General features: G+C 32.3%; 1 long non-coding RNA gene across 1 annotated transcript in view; it reads left to right on the top strand.

Moving 5' to 3' along the window:
* Positions 1 to 20,046, top strand: part of LOC140626877 (uncharacterized) — a 65,719-nt gene extending 45,673 nt beyond the window's left edge. The window contains exons 2-3 of the long non-coding RNA XR_012025870.1: positions 19,572 to 19,626; positions 19,970 to 20,046. This is a non-coding gene — a long non-coding RNA (uncharacterized lncRNA). The remainder of the gene's footprint in view (positions 1 to 19,571; positions 19,627 to 19,969) is intronic.
* The last annotated feature ends 218 nt before the right edge of the window (positions 20,047 to 20,264 follow it).

Raw genomic sequence — 20,264 nt, 5'->3', positions numbered from 1 at the left:
TTTTTTAAGACTTATTTATTTATTTATTCAGAGAGAGCGAAAGAGAGGCAGAGACACAGGCAGAGGGAGAAGCAGGCTCCATGCAGGGAGCCCGACGTGGGACTCGATCCTGGGTCTCCAGGATCACATCTTGGGCTGAAGGCGGTGCTAAACCGCTGTGCCACCGGGGCTGCCCAGCTTTCCATTTCTTAAGTGATCTTTAACTTCAAGGCAGAATTTGCCAATTTTTTCCCTCCTCCACCAGTACTCTTCATTCTACCAATACCACCCCTGCTCTGAGCCAAGTAAATATATTAAAGAAAAATACCCATTGGTTTTATACTGTTTAAATTCTCTAGGAGCCACATATCACACTTTTGCTGCTGTGCTATTTAGGACATTTTAATTCTTTAACTGTCTGACTCTACCTGACATACTCACCTCAGCCAAGAAACTACCCCAGTGGAAAAACAGTTGTGTATTGAATTCTGTCCCATTTGACAAGTAATAAATGAGATCTTTAAAGGAGAATGACCAATGTATTTTTGCTGAACATGGTGCAAATAAAGCTTTAAATGCTCTAAGTCAAGTTTCCAATTTTTTAGGTGACTGAAAATGTGGAATTTTTCTAACAAAAATGGAACACTTTCTGAAAACAAGTATATCATTTTTGGTCAACAACTCATTCCCAATTATGTATTTGCTTACACTTTTTGGTAAATGTAATAGAATCTCATTTTCATAAAGAGATTTACTGGATTTTATGTAAAACATTTCATTTATATGTAGTGCTTAAGTACTTCTCAAGTATACCACATAGATTACTTATTTGATCTCAGAAATACTGCATAGACCAAGTATTATTATTTCCACTTTGTACAGATATGGAAATTGAGATCCAGAGAGATTAAACTACTAATTCAAACAGCATCTCTAGGGTTGAAATCAAGTTTTTCTTGACATTTAGTTGTTTGCTCTTTGCACTTAATATTGTATCATGCTGAAAATTCTGTAGGTGCCCATATATATAGGTCTATGTATATGTTCCCGAAATGTATATATACTAATTGTTTCAGGAAATCAAACTTTAAATGTGCAGATATTTCTCTTAAAATAAATTCCGATATAAAGTTTGGCAAATTTAAAAATCTTTCTTAAGTGTAACTCACTTATTCTGAATAACTAACACAAGCTAGAAAGAACATCATACATACATGGCTTATGGAAGTAATTTTATCCAGTACAGTGAGTAAGTTTTTCTCTATCCTTCTCTTTTTTTTGTAAGCAAAACTGAAATCAGCGTGTATGTGTTGTGTATGTAACATTGCAATTTGCATTTCCTGTGGCTTGAAAGAGAATTTATTTTAATGTTTAGCCCTTGTTTCTAAAAGAAGAGAGTATTTCTAAATTACTCTTTTAACATGTCTCTATTTCTTTGTTCATTTGCCTCTAGATATTGAAATAACCTTCAAAAGTGGGCTTTGTAGATTCTATCTTGCTTCCAACAATTACTTTTTGAAGCGATATATTCTTTAAATATCAGATATTGTTCTAGGAATTGAGAATGGAGAATTTTAAAAAGTAATGAAAAGCAACATTGTATAGTGTCAAAAAAGATCTCTTTGTAGCTATTTAATAAAATATTTAAATGGAAGAAGAGAGTATCATGTTAACAATATGCAGAAGAGTGCTGTATGCAGAAAGAAGTAGAGTAGAAAGGCCTTCAGGTGAGAGAATGTTGAGGCCAATCTAGGAGGTCATTACTGCTTTAGCAGTTTGATCAAGGGTGAATAAGGTTAGAAAAGGAAAGAATTTTAAAGGGTATTTAGGAATCAGAATATGTAATGCAGGGGCATCTGGGTGGCTCAGTGGTTGAGCATCTGCCTTTGGCTCAGGACATGATCCTGGGGTCCTACTTCTCCCTCTGCCTATGTCTCTGCCTCTCTTTCTCTGTCTCCCATGAATAAAAATAATAAAATAAAATAAAATAAAATAAAATAAAATAAAATAAAATAAAATAAAATAAAATATAGAAAAAAACAGAACATGTAATTCATGTTCAACTTTAACAAAGACTTGCAAACAGTAAATATAAGCAACTTTTTTTTTTTTTTTTTTTAATATAAGCAACTTTTAAAGGAGTTTTGCTATAAAGGGAAAAAGAAAAGTAGCATTGGAGAGAAACAGTTTCACAACTCTATTTGCTTTGGTATTTTTTGTTGTTATCACTGATGCCGTTATAGTTTCAGATGGGAGAAATTTCAATGCTTGTGGCCTGATAGTAATTTTTAAGTAGAGTAAAATATAATGGTGAAAAAAATTGATGTAAAAGATAGAGATTAATTGTAATAGCCAATCCCCTGAAGAAACAGGTTTAAAAAAAAGTGTCTGAGTGCCTTTGTTGGCTGAGACAGTAGCAGAGACTTTTCATTAATTTTTAGATGAAGGAAGGCAGAGTACAGATGTAGAGAGGTTTTAGATTTAGAATGGGATCATTAAGAAATTCTCTTCTGATTGCTTATTTCTCAGTCAAATAAGCAAGTTCATCAGCTGAGAAAGAAAGAGGATAATGTATCAGAGAAGAGAGAGTATAAAATGGTATGCACTTAAAATAGAATATAAATTCCTTATGAATTGATTTTAAATTCCTAAAATCAGGTTATTATTTTAGTCTTATCCTGTCTCTCTAACTTCATCTAAAACCACTGTTTATTCCCCTCTCCCTTTTACTTTTACTAAATCAAATCTTACAGCCCTTAAGAGAAGGACACAACACACACAAGCACTGCATCTCCCTGGAAAGATGTTCCCAACTTCAGAAATATATTTATTTCACCCACATGAATAGGGTCAAAGATTAAAAACATGATACTCTCTTTAGATATTAATAATCTTTGACCAAAAGTAACTTTCATTTCAATTAAAAACCTTATTAAATACAAATAGCTGGATAATATATTCATACTAACTATAAATTAAAAATATAGAAATAGAATATGTAATTCATATATATTAATATGTAGTATAGTAATATGAATATAATACATACAATATAAATAATTATATTTTTAAGTAGTCCTATGACATTATGTAATATAGTATAGCATAATCAACATAATATAATGAACATAGTATAATTAACATAAGTACAGCATGACAAAATAATGAAAAATTATCATTAAAGTTGAGATCAATACAGGAATATACTGTCAATACTATCATGGTCTGGAAGTAATAGCTTATGTAATTAGATTACACTAAGAACAACAAACAAGCAGGAATTTTAATAGATAAAATCAACATAAAAGAATCAACATAATCGCTATAGTATAGATGAATAAAATTCTAGAATAATTTCTATATCATTTAAATCTCATAACCATATGAGGAAGGTAATGTATTTTTCTATGTCTAACAGATGGGAAAACTGAAACTTAGGACAGTAAACATGGTAAACATGACAAATATTCATTAGCCAGATATATTTGAACACAGTTTGAATCCAGTTTGGGGGTATTCAAGATGTGAGCATGTGAGGGAGATGAACCTAAGTAACAGTAAAATTGAGTCTGTTACCTTGTTTATATGTGAGTGTAAGTCAAGCCATACCCACTATGGTCACAATTCATCTGAATTATACATGCAGCTTTTGTTCTACATGAGGAAAAAAAAAAAAGGAGAAAACAGAGTAAGTTTGAAAGGCAGATGAGAGTAGATGATCACACTGAAATAGAGATTCTTTTTAAAAATGAATGTAAAAGGGGCACCTGGGTGGTTCAGCAGTTGAGCTTCTGCCTTCAGCTCAAGGCATGATCCCAGGATCCGGGATCGAGTCCCACATCGGACTCCCTGCATGGAGCCTGCTTCTCCCTATGCCTATATCTCTGCTTCTCTCTGAATAAATAAATAAATCTTTTTAAAAAATAATAAAATAAAAATGAATGTAAAAGAAGAAAAATGTGTATCCAACTTGTGATACGTAGGAGGAAAAAAAAACCCCACTCAAATAACAATGCACTAATAGCTAAATTCACTAATAGCTAAATATAAGCTAGAAGTAAAAATTAAGAGACAGATGTCAATTTTTTTTTCAGATATCAAATTTTTATATTTTTCTTTCTGAAATAGTTGTTTCAACAAATCACAAAATATCCCTTAACTTTAAATTCTATACTTATTTAATTCAGTTTGTTTAATTTACACCTTTGACCTTGCTTTAGATATGCTGTTTTTAGGATCAAATTTATAATGATACCCCCCTCCCCGCCCCCACCTTGAATACCTATATGAATAGGACAGGTTTGGGAAGCATTATGGAATAGTGCTTAAAACCCTTGATTTGGAGACAGAGTATTGTGGTTTCACTTCTGTACCTGCCACTTCATATTTATATGAGCAACCTTGTGAAAGCCTCTTCTTGAATATTCTGTGCCTCATTTTCCTCATTTTATTTGTGGTAATACAATTTTCTATGTCATAGGATGACCCAAAGCTTAAAAATGATCATTACATATAAAGCAATTAAATGAAGCCCTAGTCTATAATATGGTAAAGATACAATAATCTGTGTGTATGTGTGTTCAATACCATCCCACAGACACAAATTTATCAATATTCTTGGAAAAACAGACTCATCAATTTTAATTATTAAACCAGAAACAGTGAGTTAGTGTGTATCAAACGCATTCTTGATTCTTACTTTCTAACATCCTCTATCTAGTCCCTTAGCCAGTCCTGTTGGTACCATTCCTATTTAAAATCAACACAACTAACCTTTTTTTCTCATTTATCTTGCTCCCTTGACTTCAAGGTGTTCATATGGTTTTCACATGAAATTGTGAAGAACATTCTGCATATCTGTTGTTCTTTTTAAATTATTTAAAATAATTCTTTTTAAATTATTGCATTAAAAAAAACCTATTCTTAAGAAGAACATCACCTGCAATATCACTACTCTGTTAGCTGGGAAATTCTAAAATCATATGCCAGAGATTCAAAAATGAAGACTAAGAGTCATATACAAAAAAGCACTAATGTATTAGAAATCTGACAGTCTTCTATGACATCACCTTAGCATTAAGCTGTGTGGTGGCCTAATTGGTGAAGCTGAACAAGACACATGTGATTGATTCAAGGACATCTTGCCTGATTAGAAGTTCAAGTTTTTTCTTCAGCATGTTTTTCTATAAGAGGTTCACAGATTTATTCAGAGGAAATGGCTTGTGTTGATTCCTGGGGAAGAAAAAAATATATCATTCCTGGATCTTGAAAGAAGATTCAGTTACTATTTGCTCTTTAAATAAATATTTAAAGTAAACATTTTAATTGATACAAATGAGAATTATTTCAAAATCAATTTAGAACCATATATAAAAAGTAATTTTATGTATTCTATAGTTAAATGAAAATACCTGTCTTATTTTATGTTGCCTTATTAAAAATGAACTATGGCACTATTCTTATTTATTTTTCTAAATAAGAAAAATTGTGTTTGTGAGATTGCCCCAATCATAATACTGTGTGTAGAGAAACCCAGTGAATCTACAATTCTTAAGGCATAGAGTCCAGACAAAACTTTCTTTCTCCTTTCTTTGGGATTTTGGTGCATTGACTACAGACATAGCTGAAAAATCAATGTTGTATGGCTTTTAAAAAAGTTATCCAATCATTTCAAAGGCATTTGGGTCATAATACCTTTAAATAGCAAAGCCACTTTGCAAATTCCACTGATGTAGTCCTATGGATCGCACTAACCTAAAGACTTCAATTGCTGTGAAAGAAATCAACTTCTTCCCGTCCTATAAGTATCTTTTATCATGTGCAATATAACAGATACAAATGTATGCTTATTAAATCTATAGTGTTGTAATCTCAGCTATGTGACTCTATGTCTTTTTTTTTTGTGTGTGTGACTCTATGTCTTAGTGCAAGTTAACATCCCTGATTTTCACTTCCCTCTTTTACAAAATTGGAGGTTATTGTATTTGATAGGAATATTATTTTATGGAGTAAGGACAATATTATGAAGGCTTTACATCTTTCCTGAAAATTGTGATCTCAAAAAGAAAAAAAAGTATTTATTATTATTATTATTATTATTATTGCACTTTTAATATGGTATATTAGGTATTGCCATTTGTATCCTCTTTAAAAAGACACACAAAACTCTCATTTTGTTTCTTAAACAAAATGTAATTCTGTTTCCAATTATATGGATATAATGTCTAAATACTAGACCTTAGGGCAAAGATCCATATTTTATTACCTTTTTATTGCTATCATCGATTACTGTTGAAATAAAACTAAATGGAGTGAGGTCACACAGGGTAGCAATTGCTCACACTGGTATGAGACCACTGCCACAGAGAATGCCTTGAGCGATTAGTTGATGGATTCCTTCAATGACACCGCAGAATACATGGGAAAGCTTGGGTTTTGAGAACAGGCAATAACTCCTAATAAGTTAGGTATACTTGTTTTAAATTCTCATTTCTTAATATATCTGAGTCTTAAAAAATTATTTATCTTGAGTATCTATTTTATTCAAAAGGATGCTAGTAATATTCATCTCAAAAGATGATTGTTGAGACCTAGATAAAATAGTATGTGGAAAATTGTACCGACTAAAGCCTGACACCTTGTAAACAATGCACATGTGCTTGTTAAATTAGTTGCTTTGCTAAAAAAAAAAAAAAAAAAAGTGGCTAAAAATAAAATAAAATAAAATAAAAAATAAAAAAAAATTAAAAGTGGCTAATGATTAGTAAGCATGCAATTAATACTAATTTTCTCCATTCTTTTCCTGTGGTTGGTGTGTTCTGAGAGTAAGTCTCTCTCTCTCGCTCTCAGTAGTGTTATCAGGTGATAATGAAAGAAAAGTTTTAGTCAGCATCACACTATGCATTCATACCAGAGTTTTTAGAAATAAAACATGTGTTTTAACTAAAATCTTGAAAACCAAATCCTAGCCTCAACAGACACGGGAGAGTTAATTGTGAGAGATTACTGAGATTCTTGATCTTCCTGGATAAAAGGCTGTTTCTTTGTTTCACTCATGGCCAAAATGAAGATTAGAGGAATCTTTGCCATCTTAAACAAGTAATTTATTGCATTTACTATGTTACAGGCACTGTGCAAGGCCTAGGATATATATGTGTTTATAAGGTCAGCATGCTTTTTATTTTTATGGGTCACCAAATTTCTGGAGTTATGATCAAGGAGGATGACTAAACCATGTTGGGTTTTGCTATGGCTGCCTTGCCTGTATGTCAAGTTAGAATGACTATACTACAAAGCCAATTGGCAATTTATTTCAGTCATAGAACTGTAATCTACTTAGTAAATGATAATATCCAGTTAATTTTCTATGAATTATTTTCTGGATGAAATCTTGCTATTTAGGTGGCCTGGGTTATAGATACAGTAAATTTAATAATTAAGAAAAGAATTTCTTACCATATCTATATGTTTTGAAAATATAATTGCTTTGAAAATAACTACTATTAGAAATTATTATATAGAAGGGACACCTGGGTGGCTCAGTGGTTGATTGTCTGCCTTTGGCTCAGGGCACGATCTTGGGATCGAATCCCACATCAGGCTCCCCACAGGGAGCCTGCTTCTCCCTCTGCTTGTGTCTCTACCTGTCTCTATGTGTTGCTCATGAATAAATAAATAAAATATAAAAAATTCTATATAGTATTTACTTTTAAAACACCTCATTCTTGTTGTATGGCCAACGTAGTTCAAATGATATCAGGTAAATGTGAGCGTTATTGTTAGATATTTAACAACATTCATTTCTCATCAAACTGCTAGAAACATTTATGAAACAGAAGACTTTGACCTAAACACAAATTATGTGGAACTACAAAAGGGTATCTTCTATAACTGCAAAATGTTTGATGTTTTGTAAACTTGACCTGCCTTTAGAGGTGTCTATACTCCTTCTCCTTAAATTTGGAAGCATGCTGTGATCTGACAAAGTTCTAAAGAAACTGATTTGTTGATTATCTAGTTGAAGCAATTTTATTCTGAAATACAAGCATTCTTACTGAATATTATGGGCAATATCCTATTCGAAGCTACTTTTTGTTTCAGAATGTTTTGATTCATTCTTGCATGCTAGATTCTTTATTATTTTCTAATAATTATCACAGAGTATCATCAGGATTTAGGATACATTCTACATATAAAGCAAATCACTAAAGTGATGCATGATTAACTCCCAGATTTAAAATAGAAGTTTTCTTAAGGTGATGGTGGCTTCCTTTGTGCAATCCTAACAGTATAGCTGTGATATGCTATTTCAGTTATTCATACTGTTCATGTCATAATGTGGAGTAGAGCAGTACTGCTAATATTATAGTGTCAGTGTTTGAATATTATATACTATCAAAAGAGTGTCTATTGATGTATGAAACTCCCATGGCATTGGACTATTTAATGTACTGTAAAAGCCTCATGTTAAATATGAAGTAGTCCAGCTATATAGTGTAGGTTACATTAGTTAAACTGTAGTATGTGAAAAATGGATTTATATCATTTTATGTTTCTTCTCTCTCTCTCTCTCTGTCCCTCCTCAAAGAAAAATTATCAGTGTTTTAAGGAAACGTAGAAAAATATTTTATAAGAAATCATGGTAATAAATAAATATAGGAAGGTACAATTTTCAGGATACCAACAATAGACTCTATTGTTCAGTGGAATCCCTATTAAAGGAAACAAACATCTCAGAGAAAGAGAACTATGGACTCTCATAAACAACAAAGGAAACTCTTCTTGTGCCTTTTTTTGTTTGTTTATTTTTGAGAATTGTTCTGAACATGTAAAGCCAAGGGTGTATGAGATTGAAAGGAAAGGTAATGAAAAGGAAATTAATTGAAAATTTATGGACTTCAGTAATGGAATTATTTTCAGAAGGGCCAATTGGCTGAGTTAACTTGCTCAGCCCTAATAATCCGGTGTTCGTGATTTAAGATTCAGTGTCTTTACTCACTGGAAATATGTGGTAAGCCTAAATAAAAAATTCCATTCAAACAGAGTACCTTCATCCCTACCAAATAACACTTCTTATAATCCATTAAGGTACTGTTTGCAAGTTTAAAGAAGCAATGTACAAAGTATGGTTCTTGAATATGTATCTTAAGAGTCTTTAGAATACAGAATTAATGTAAATCATATTACGATCTTAAACAATTGAAAGTGGTTCTCTTTAGTGTTTAAATATTCTGTTAGCACCTCATGAGAGCTAAAAGTGAAGTTTTGCATGAGAACTAAAAGTGAAATTGACTAGAAGAAATCAAAGTGAAACTGTCTACTCTGTATTCATTGTTTAAATCTACTGTGTATATTTTGTAACTTTCCAATCAGTTCTCTTCCTAAGGACAGAATAGTTTTGGTTTCAGAACAATTGAGAGTTCTTTCTAGAAAGCTAAATTCTTCCAAATGATTAAATTAGTATATTATTAAGAAAAACTGTGATAAAATTTCTTTTAATATTCTTAGACTTTCGATACATATTTTGCAATACGAAAGTTGTTCTGTAAAGTCAAGCTAAAGGCAATACTAAGTAATAACATTCATTTTTTAATCATTAATGTTGGAAATAAAATTTGAAAATGAATTTAGTTCTAGTAAATAATACATTACTTGGAATTACATATTTGCTTACTCAGAGTAAATGTACTAATTTAATATTGCATGTTATGCTGTGTATCTTAAAGATGATTGTGGTACTTAGAGTCTTTTTTCTCTTGTGTCTTAAATCACTAATGATTATACTGCAACATATTATCATTTTTTGTCATACTGGGGCATACAGGAACAAAAAAAAAATGTTTGTCCTAGGCTATTAAGTAAGTTTATGATGGTCAAGGCAATTGAGTAGTAACACTGACTACATGATTAATCTATATATTTATTATTTAATGAATTGCTGCTGATAGAATTTTGTTCATCTGCTCATCTGTTGTGCTCCATTTTCCATTGAGAACTGGAAAAACAATCCAGTTCTATTGCTTTCTAAACAGATAAGGAAAATTTCTAAATTGATATATCACTAGAACATTTTCAGCTACAAGTTAAAAAAGGGCACAGGTTCAAGTAGCTTTAGTAATATGGAGCTTTTATATACACCCAAAAAGTCACTGAACCAATGCCATCAGAGAGGACCAAATTTTCCCATCTTTGTCTTTTTTTGTGAGGTTGTTTTTAGGCTGGCATTAGCAATGGTCACAAAACATGTACCAGTTCAAACAAACATGACAATTAAAACAAGAAGATGAAACCATATGTGCATTAAGAATAAGATAACTTTTCCCCAGGAAATGTTCAAATAATTTAGCATCTTATTTGATAGAATTATATTACCCATCGATGTTGAAACAAATTGCATGGAAAGGAAAAACGAACATAGTGTTTGACATTGTCAACTTATTCATTCAGATGTCACTGCAGTGAGGCTCCTGAAAGAAGTCTGCAAAGAAAACAAGATCAACCTTCTTTTATTTTTTTTTTTAATTTTATTTATTTATTTATGATAGGCACACAGTGCTCCACCGGGAGCCTGCTTCTCCCTCTGCCTATGTCTCTGCCTCTCTCTCTTTCTCTCTCTGTGACTATCATAAATAAATAAAAATTAAAAAAAAATAAAAGAAAGGAAGAAAAAAATTAAAGAAATAGCAAAAAGGGTTCTTGTAGTTCTAATGCAAAGAAAATTCAGATAATACCCATTTTTAAACAAAGTAAAATTTATATATAATGAAAGTTATGGATCAAAATTATACAAGATAATAAGTTTGGACAGAAATTCTTTCATGTGACAAACATCCTAACCAAGGCATAGAATATTTCCATACTCTAGAAAGCTCCTCACATCTTTTTTTTCCATTTCATTCCCATAACACATAAAATAACTATTTAGATTTTCTTTCTTTCTTTCTTTCTTTCTTTCCTTCCTTCCTTCCTTCCTTCCTTCCTTCCTTCCTTCCTTCCTTCCTTCCTTCTTTCTTTCTTTCTTTCTTTCTTTCTTTCTTTCTTTCTTTCTTTCTTTCTTTCTTTCTTTCTTTCTTTTTTCTTTCTTTTTCTTCCTTCCTTCCTTCCTTCCTTCCTTCCTTCCTTCCTTCCTTCCTTCCTTCCTTTCTTCCTTCCTTCCCTATTTAGATTTATATCATAGATTATTCTGCATGTTCTTGAACTTCTTTTTTTTTTTTTTTTTTTTTGTTCTTGAACTTCTTAAACTTAGATCATATATTCTCTGTTCTTTTGTGCCTGGCCTCTTTTTCTCCAATTCATATTGACTGTATACATTTTTTTCACTTATTTATTTCCATATGGGAATAAATGTGCTTTGTTCAAACATTGTTTTATTGATGAACTTTTAGGTTCTTCAAGTTTTGATTACCATGACTACAACTGCTAGAAACATACTTGTGCAAGTATTGATGTGGACTTATGTTGTTACTGATTTGGGGTGAAGACCTAGGAGTAGAATCGTTGGTTCAGAGGGTAGATATATGTTTACCTTTACAAGAAACTCTTATTTTCCCAATATGGTTTATCACTTTATATACTCGAAAGCAGTATATGAGAGTTTTAGTTGCTCTACATTTTCTTCATTGTTTGCTGTGGTTAGTCTTTTTTTTTGGGGGGGAGGGATAGAGTTGTATTTTATTAGTTTTTAGATGATTTTTTGAGATATAATTGCCATGTAACATTGTATTAGTTTCACATGCACAACATAATGATTCAATATTTGTGTATTTAGCAATAATGATCACAATAAACCTAATTAACATTGTCATTATACATAGTTATCATTCTGTGTGTTTGTGTGTGATGAGAACTTCTAAGATTCACTGTCTTGGCAACAGTCAAATATATAATACAATGTTATTAATTATAGTCATTATCTTGTACATTGCATTCCAGGACTTCTTTATTTTATAACTGTAAATGTATCCTTTTTGACCACTTTCATCTATTTTTCCACCCCCTATTCCCTGCCTCTGGCAATCAGCAATTTGTTATCTTTAAGAATTTTTTTTTTAAGATTCAACTTAAGTGAGATCATATTTTGTTTCTTCTGACTTATTTCACTTAGCATAAGTCCATCCATATTGTCAGAAATGGCATAATTTCCTTTTTAATAGCTGAATATTTCATCATATATATATCAATTATATATATAAATATGTGGATTATATATAAAATTCATATATATACACACACATACACAAACACACCACATTTTCTTTATTTAGTCTTCCATGGATGGAAATAACACGGTTATTTCCGTGTTTGGCTATTTGTAAATAATGCTGCAATGAACATGAAGGTACCAATATCTTTTCAAGGTAGTATTTGTGTTTACTTTTGATAGATACCTAGACGTGCAATTGCTGGATCATATGGTGGTTCTCATTTTAATTTTTTGAGGAAACGACATTGTTTTCCACAGTGGCTATACTGGTTTACATTCCTACCAACAGGGCACAGTTGCTCCCTTTTGTACATATCCTCACCAAAACCCATCTCTTGCCTTTTTGTTAACAGCCATTCTAAAGTTGTGAAATGATATGTCATTATAGTTTTAATTTACATTTCCGTGGTGTTTGGTGATGTTGAACATCTTTTCATATAATTTTTGTATATCTGCATAGCTTGTTTAGAATAATGTCTATTCAGATCTCATTTTAATTGATTTTTTTGGTTATTGCATTATATAAATTATTTTTATATTTTAGATGTTCTTCAACAGATACATGATTTATAAATAGTTTTTCATTCTGCAAGTTGCCTTTTCATTTTGTTGAGGGTTTTCTTTGCTGTGCAGAACTTTTCAGTTTGATATGTCTCACATGTTTGTTTTTGTTTTTGCCTTTGCTTTTAGTGTCATGATTTTCAATTTTTGTAAACAAATTTAGTAAATAATCTTATAAGATATCTCAACTTTTGTACTGTGTCAGGTGTTTCCTAAGACCACCCTCTGGCTGCAAAATTTACTAGAAGAAACCACAGAACTCAGAAAAGCTGTTATATTTTATAATTATAATTTATTTTAGTGGAAGGATAGATTAAAATTAGCAAAGGGGAAAGATGTATAAGGTGAAGTCCTGGAGAAATCATGTATGATTTTCCAAACATCCCTTCCTAGTAGAATCCTTTAGTGGTGAACTTAATTCTCCCAGCAATGATAGTGTCAACAAGTTCCAAAGTCTGCTAGCCAGGGAATGTTACCCAAGCATAGGTCAAGAGATTTTTTTTTTTTGGGGGGGGGAGTTTATTCTGTGAGCATGTATTGCATGACTATGATAGCTACTTAATCTCTAGACCCCCAGAAGTCAAATTAGTATAGCATAGCCCAGGACCTCAGGCATAAATATGGTTGTTTACCATAAATCACACGGTTACTATAATCTGGTCACACTGATAAAACGTAGTGCAAGGTCTCAGACATACAAAAACATTTAACCAACATCTCAGAGGTTTTCTTTCAAGAGATAGTCAAAAGCCAGTCTTTTTTCTGGAATGCACAAAAGTGGGACAACAGTGTTGCTGAGTTAACCCTTACTGTATAGACATAAAGTATCTGTATGAAAATTTTAATTATTATTGGTGTTATTTTACAATTAACTGGTATTGTGAATTGCTAAATTTTAGGTTCACTAATGATGACCATATGACAGCATAGTTTTAAATGATAACAGTGAAAAAAATAAAACAAAAACAAAAACTGACATGCTGATAAGAATAGGCAGAAAATACTGATTATATTAAGAACTTATATTAAGAACTAAATACCATGCAGGATGCCTGGGTGGCTCAGTGGTTGAGTCTGCCTTCGACTCAGGGACGATCCCAGGATACTGCAATTGACTCCTGCATGGGGCTCCCTGCATGGAGCCTGCTTCTCCCTCTACCTATGTTTCTGCCTCTCTCTGTCTCTTATGAATAAATAAATAAAATCTTAAAATAAAAGAATACCATGGAGTGTAACTAGACTTTAACAATAAGATTCCAAGGCAAACTTGAAATTAGAGTAGCATGAAATACAAATGTTTAGCTTTTACTTATGCTAGATGACCGTTGTAGATTCTGAAGGAATATGTGCTCTCATGATTCACTTAAGTATCCTGAGTGATGGAATCTTTCTCTTTTTCTTAAGATTGTATTTATTTATTTGAGAGCGATGAGTGGAGAGAGCAAGCATGAGCAGGGGGAGGGGCAGAAGGAGAGGGAGAAGTAGACTCCCTGTGAGTGGGGAGCCTGATACAGGGCTCAATCCCAGGAACGTAAACTGAAGGCAGATGCCTAACCAAATGAGCTGCCCAGATACCTCTGGAGTCTCTACTTGGACATAAACTGTCATGATAGAAGAATCAAAATCAAATAACAATATGTAGTAAACCATTTGTTGTCTCGTAAAGCTTCTACCTGGGATCAACTGTCACTTCCCTCATATTTCCTTGCCTAACTCGTATTATATAACCCTACCCATGAGAATGTAAAACCTTTCTACATTTAGAAATGTTTTTTTCCAAGTTTATTGAGATATAATTGACATACAATATTGTTTAAGTCTAATATGTACAATGTGATGATTTCATATATATATTGAAAAGTATTACCACAGTATGGTTAGTTACCACCTCTAGTACATCCCCTCATATAATAACCTTTTTTTTTTTTTTTGGTGAAAACATTTAAGATCTACACTTTTAGAAGCTATCAGGTATATAATACAGTATTATTGACTATATTCACCATATTGTATATTAGATCTACAGAAGTTATTAATTTTATACCTGGAAATTTGTACCCATTGGCCAACATCTCCCATTTTTCTCACTTCCCAAATTCTGGCAATCACCATTCTACATTCTGTTTCTAGGAGTTCAGCATTTTTAGATTCCACATGTGAGTGATACCATTTGTTATTATTTTTTTCTATTTGTTTTGCTCTGACTTATTTTTTTCAGCATAATGCGAAGTTTCATTTGTTATTGTAAGGGTACTTAGGTTGTTTTCATATCTTCATTATTATAAATAATGCTGAAATGGACATGGGAGTACATTGAGATCCTGATTTCATTTTCTTTGGATATATATGTATAATTATTGATCAAATGGTAATTTTGTATTTAATTTTTGAGGAGCCTTCATGTTGCTTTCCATGATAGTTGTGCCAATGTATATCCCCACCAGCAGGATTTCCTTCACATCCTCATTGATGCTTGTAATTACATATCTTTTTTATTTTTATTTTTTTATTTTACATATCTTTTTAATAATAGTCATCCTAACATGTGTGAGGTAATAGTTTATTGTGGTTTTGATTTGTACTTCTCTGGCAATTAGTGATGTTGAGAACATTTGCATGTGATTGTTGGCCATTTGTAAACCTGCTTTGAAAAAATACCTGTTCAAGATGGTTTGTTCATGTTTAATCATAGTGTGTTTTGTTTTCTTACTGAGTTGTATGAGTTTTTTTTTTTTTTTTTAGAATATTTTGGGTATTATCTCCTTAGCAGGTAGTTAGTTGGCTTGCAAATAATTTCTTTTATTCCAAGGTTGCCTTTTCATTTTGTTAATCACTTACTTTCCTGTGCAGAGATGTACTCTCACTTACTAAATTTTGCTTTCATTGCTGGGCTTTTTATGTCATATCCTACCCCACCCCCTAAAAGAAAAATCATTGCCAAGGCCAGGGTCAAGGAGTTTTTCCCTCTATTTGTTTCTAGGTGTTTTACAGTTGCAAGTCATATGCGTCTGTTTTTAATCTATTTTCAGTTCATTTTGTGAGTTGTATAATATAGAGGTACAAATTCATTCTTCTGAAAGAGATTATTCACTGTTCCCATCACCATTCAATGAAGGACTATTCTTCCACATTGATTATTCTTGGATCTTTTCTCAAATATGACTTGACTGCAAATGTGAGAGCTTATTTCTAGGCTCTTGATTCTATTTTATTGGTCTGTATCTGTTTATTCCAGTACCATATTGTTTTGATGACTATCGCTTTGTAATGTAATTGAAATAAGGAAATGCAACGCCCTCAGTTTTGTTTTGTTTTGTTTTGTTTTGTTTTGTTTTCTAGATGTTGCTTTGGCTATTCAGATGTTTTTGTTCTGTATGTATGAATTTAGGATTGTTTTTCTATTTCTGTGAAAATGCTACTGGAATTTTTATAGGCAGTGTATTAAGTCTATAGATTGCTTAAGGTAGTTTAGACATTTTAACAATGTTAATTCTTCCATGAACATGGAATATCTTTCCATTTGTGTTTTTTTTTTCAATTTATCAATATCAAAATTTTCGGCACATTTTTTTTTGCCTTCATAGTTAAATTTATTCCTAAGAATTTTATCATTTTATCATTTTGTAACTATTATGAATGGTATTTCTTTATTTCTTTTTTAAAAAGATTTTATTTATTTATTTGAGAGAGAGAGAGTGCACAACTTAGGGGAGGAAGGGTAGAGGGAAAAGGAGAAGCAGATTCCTCACTGAGCAAGGGAGCCTGATGCTGGGCTTGATCCCAGGACCCTGGGATCATGACTTGAGCCAAAGGCAGATGCTTAAAGCACCCATGTGCCTCTGTATTCTTTATTTCTTTTTCAGGTATTTCTTGTTCACGTGTAGAAACATAATTGATTTCTATATGTTGGTTTTGTATTTGTGACATTACTCAATTGATTAGTTCTAATAGTATCTGGTGAATACTAGGATTTTCTATACATAAGATCATATCATCTGCAACAGAGACAGCTTTACTTCTTCCATGCCACTATTTCTTTTTCTTGCTTGATGCTCTAGCTAGGATTTCCACTTTGAATAGGAATGGTGAGAATGGGCATCTTTGTCTTCCTGATCATAAAGGAAAATTTTTCAACTTTCACTATTGAATATAATATTACTGTGAGCTTGTAATATATGGCCTTTATTATGTTAGGGATTATGTCTTGTCTTTTATACTGAATTTGTTGAAAGTTTTTAACATGAAAGATTTTGAATTTTGTCTTATGCTTTTTTTGCACCTACTGAGATAATATGATTTTTAATCTTTATTTAATGTGGCATATCACATTTCTTAATTTGTATATATTGAATCACCTTTATATTCCATGGTGTATGATTTTTTTAAATGTAGTGTTGAATTCAGTTTACTCATATTTTGTTGAGAATTTTTGCATCTGTTATCATTAGCTATATTGGCCTTTAGTTTTTCTTTTTTCTTTTTTTTAAAGATTTTATTTATTTATTCATGAGAGACAGAGAGAGAGGCAGAGACATAGGCAGACGGAGGAGAAGCAGGCTCCATGCAAGGAGCCTGATGCAGAACTCGATCCAGGAACTTTGGGATCATGCCCTGAGCCAAAAGCAGATGCTCAACCACTAAGCCACTCAGGCATCCCTGGCCTTTAGTTTTTCTATATTGTTTTTATCTGATTTTGGTAATGCTGACCTCAAAATAAGTTTGGAGCTTTTTCTTCTTTTTCAATATTTTGGAAGAGTTTGAGGGAATGAAAGATGGATGCTCTGATATACATAATGTTCCAGAAACAGTATTTGTATAGTAGAATATAAGAATTTGGTTTGCTTATCTGAATTTTCCAAATAATGCATTGAATAAGAGGCTCCAAAAAGTCACCTTAAGAATCTGACTTTTAATAATAATATTATTTGATAAAAAAAACAACCCCTCCTCACACATAAAAAATGCTAAAAACATTGTGCTTTATATCCTTGTCATTTATCATGTTCTATAAGGGAGAATAGTTCTGGTTTGTTAAACATTAATTAAATTCTCAAATTTAGTTCTTGCTAGTATTGATGATGCTTTAGTTGGTGAATTATTCATAATAACTAATAATAGTTTAGTTGCTTAACTTCTATTTATAATGAATGTAGTACATCATTTTGAATTTGATCTTTCCTACATTAAAATCCACATTTACCTTTCAACCCTTTATAATACTGTATAATCTTTCTTGTTTAAGAGACCTCTTAACTTTATATATAATTACAGAAGTTTGTTCAGCACATAGTGTTATATATTTCTGAGTTTAAGGTACTCACTCTGTGCTAACACCAGTATGTCTTCTCTTGTTATAAATAACATAACAAACTTTAGTGCCAGGAACCAGAACCATCAATGTAGCCAAGAAGAAAGAGTTGAAAGGTACTGAATTTAAGAAAGGTGATGAATTTACCAAACCAGCATTAGCCAACCTATTCATTAGTTTGTTTATACTTTTTATTTAAATTCCAGTTAACATATAGTACAATATTAACTTCAGGTGTACAATAATGAAACAACCCATTTTAAAATACAAAGATAAAACTAGTTTAAACTCACTGCAAAATGGGTGAATTTAGGGATGATTTGAAAGGGAAAAAGGTTCAGAAAAGGTTGTCAGACATGAATAGATATTTTTCCAAAGAAGACGTATAAATGGCTAACAGACACATGAAACGATGCTCAATATCACCCATCATCAGGGAAATACAAACTAAAACCACAGTAAGCTATCCCTTCACATCTGTAGGAACGGCTAAAATTAATATCTCAGGAAACAACAGATATTGGCAAGGATGCAGAGAAGGGGCATCCCTCTTACACTGTTGATGGGAATGCAAACTGGTGCAGCCACTCTGGAAAACAGTTTGGAGTTTCCTCAAAAGTTTAAAAATAGAACTACCCTACAATCCAGCAATTGCAGTAGTAGGTAGGTATCCAAAGGATACAAAAATAGTGGTTCAAAGAGGCATATGCACCCAGTGTTTATGGCAGCACTATCTACAATAGCTGAAACATTTAAAGAGCTCAAATGTCCACTAACTGATCATAAAGAAGATGTGTACCTGATACATACCACACACACACACACACACACACACACACAGTGAAATATTACTCAGCCATAAAAAAGAAATGAAATATTGCCATTTGCAATGACATGGTTGGAACTAGAATGCAATATACTAAATGAAATCATTCAGTCAGAGAAAGACAAATACCATATGATTTCACTGCTCTGTGGGATTTAAGAAACAAAACAGATGAACACAGGCAAAGGAAGGAAAACAAAATAAGATAAAGATAGAGAAGGAGGCAAACCATAAATTAACTAAGGCACAAACAGAGAGTTGCTGAAGGGGAAGTGGGTGAGGAGATGATGTAATTGGGATTGGTATTTAGGAGGGCACTTCATCTAAAGAGCACTGAGTGCTATATGCAACTGATGAATCACTGAATTCTACCCCCAAAACTATTATTACACTATATGTGAACTAACTTGAATTTAAACTTTGGGAAAATAAAAAAGGCTGTCAAAGTCAGCCTTCAAGGTAGATCCTTTTAAGATGATCCTCCAAGGTGGACACTCATTTGGGATTGAGTAAAATTCATAATATTGCCATTTGGGATTGGTGGACACATAAGGAAATGGTGTTGAAGCAAGTAAACTGTTATCTGAAAAGGCATGGTTGCTTAGGTGAAAAGATTCTTGTCTTCAATAAATTGCACTTAAGGCATTTCCCAAAGCAAACAGTAATTTGTTGTTTTATGGTCTTATCTTTTCCAGGCAAAACTTTAAGTCACATTGACACAGATGGTCTCAGTTACCACAGACTGCTAAAGTAAGAAATAACAAGTGTTTACTATCTGTTTGGGTCTTATGTTTTGCTGAGTCTATGAAAAATGTACTGCCATCTTCATTGCTTGGCTTAAGAACTAGAGTAGGATCAGTCCCATCATCTGGTGGAAGTTGGAGTAATGTTAACTATCCTAGCCTCAAAGATCAGGACCATTATTTGTTCATTGTTTTACTTCTTCATTTAGGCTTTCAAAAATTCTCAATGGCTTTTGTTGTCATTCTACTTATATCTGAAAACAATTATACCGATATGGATATGTTCCCCTATTTTCTTGGAGCTACAACCTAAATTTTCTGTGCTTTTTTTTTTTTTTCTGTGCTTTTAGATTGCAGAGGTCATCCCTTGCTTCACAACTGTTGAAATTCTTCAATTTAAAAGTAGCCTCATATTTGTGCATCAAAGGTAAATGTAACAAATTCCTAAACTGCTTAATTTGCAAGCTTCTCTAATCCCATTCTCTACTTCTCCTATCTTGGTTTTTATCTCAGACTCTCCAATCTCAGCTTCTTAGACTAGAATTCTGATGCTGTGACCCATTCTTGCTAGTTAGTTCCCTTACTCAATTCTACTTGTCAGATATCCATTCACTGGAATTGAGTTCCACCATAAATCAGAGATCT

Source organism: Canis lupus, chromosome 38 (assembly GCF_048164855.1).
Source record: "Canis lupus baileyi chromosome 38, mCanLup2.hap1, whole genome shotgun sequence".
Lineage (NCBI taxonomy): Eukaryota > Metazoa > Chordata > Mammalia > Carnivora > Canidae > Canis > Canis lupus.
This window is presented reverse-complemented; position numbering and strand designations above follow the sequence as displayed.